The following is a 1846-nucleotide window of genomic DNA, read 5'->3' as shown; positions in this document are numbered from 1 at the left end:
ATTCCACTGCTTATTGAAACTGTTTTTTTTTTTTTTAGTCTTTTTTTGTCCCTCTGTTTCATTGAGAACTTTCTTTCTTTTTTTTTTAGTTTCCTTCAAGAAAATATTTATTGCATATTATTAGTGATTATGTTTTACAGCAAAATTAAATATATATGCTTTTCATAGACACAAAATTGGAATCAAAGCATCTATCAAATTTAAATGTTGAACCAAGTCCTAGTTTTCGGAATTCAATAGCCAGTCATGGTTCTGCACCAGGGCCACCAGTCCATGATTTCCAGTTGTTGAGGATCTTTTCAGTAATTGGAACAAAATCTTTTCTATGCAACAATTGTTTCCACATAAAACCCTTTTGGGGGTTCAGATAGTTCACTGGGTACTTCACTTGTTGAACCATCCTTTTGCTGTACTTCATCGCCTGACAACTTCACCATTTTCCGGCCAAAGTAAAGCATTGAGCCCACCAGACACCAGGTGCCGATCCCATAGACCACCAACCGATCCCATAGACCACCAACCGATCCCATAGACCACCAACATCTGCCGGTACCAGGCCATGAACTGGTTTTGATACATGGGTACACTGGCGAGGGCCTCGATTCTCGCAGGCCCACGGTGGAAGCGGCTCCTTGTGAACTTTTTATTGCTGTGTCTTCAAAATCCATAATTTTTTTCTTCTGCATTGTTTAATCTGCCATTATTCCCATCCAATGGCACTTACATTCCCATCCAATGGCACAATACATCCAATGTATTTTCATCTCAGATGTATTTTTATCTCTAAAAGTTTGGTTTGGGTATCTAAAGTTTTTTTTAAATTTTTGTGGGTACATAGTAGGTATATATATTTATGGGATACATGAGATATTTTAGTACAGACAGGCAATGCATAATACTCACATCAGGGTAAATGGGGTATTTATGACCTAAAGCATTTATCTTTTGTGTTACAAACAATTCGATTATATTCTTTTAGTTATTTTTAAATGTACAATAAATTATTGTTGACTGTAATCACCCTGTTGTGCTATCAAATACTAGATCTTATTCATTCTAACCATATTTTTGTACCCATTAACCATGCTCACACTCCACCCCACCTCTGACTACCATTCCAGCCTCTGTTAACCAACCTTCTACTCTCTATCTCAATGAGTTCAATTGTTTTAATTTTTAGTTTCCACAAATCAGTGAGTATATGTGAAGTTTGTCTTTCTGTGCCTGGATTATTTCACTTAACATAATGATCTCCAGTTCCATCCATGTCTTTGCAAATGACAGGATCTCATTCTTTATTCGTGGCTGTATAGTACTTCATCGTGTATATGTACCACATTTTCATTATCCATTTGTCTGTTAATGGACACTTAGGTTGCTTAGGAAATCTAAATTTTTTATTAATATATTTTATTTTTTAGAATAGTTCTAGATTTACAAAAAACTGAGAAGAGGCCGGGCGCGGTGGCTCAGCCTGTAATCCCAGCACTTTGGCAGGCCAAGGCGGGCGGATCACCTGAGGTTGGAAGTTCGAGGCCAGCCTGACCAACATGGAGAAACCCCATCTCTACTAAAAATACAAAATTAGCCAGGTGTGGTGGCGCAGGCCTGTAATCCTAGTTACTCAGGAGGCTGAGGCAGGAGAATCGCTTGAACTCGGAAGTCAGAGATTGCGGTGAGCTGAGATCACACCATTGCACTCCAGCCTGGGCAACAAGAGCAAAACTCCATCTCAAAAAAAAAAAAAAAAAAAAAACTGAGAAGATAGTTGTCATGAACTGACTCATGTCCTCTCAAAATTTGTGTCGAGGCCCTAGCTTCCAAAGTGACTGTATTTGGAGACAGG

The 1846-nt window shown here is 38.5% G+C and overlaps 1 pseudogene; it reads right to left on the bottom strand.

Moving 5' to 3' along the window:
* Positions 1 to 244: 244 nt before the first annotated feature.
* LOC129031130 (small integral membrane protein 26-like) lies at positions 245 to 579 on the bottom strand (annotated as a pseudogene).
* Positions 580 to 1846: the final 1267 nt, after the last annotated feature.

This window comes from Pongo pygmaeus, chromosome 11 (assembly GCF_028885625.2).
Source record: "Pongo pygmaeus isolate AG05252 chromosome 11, NHGRI_mPonPyg2-v2.0_pri, whole genome shotgun sequence".
Taxonomy (NCBI): Eukaryota; Metazoa; Chordata; class Mammalia; order Primates; family Hominidae; genus Pongo; species Pongo pygmaeus.
This window is presented reverse-complemented; position numbering and strand designations above follow the sequence as displayed.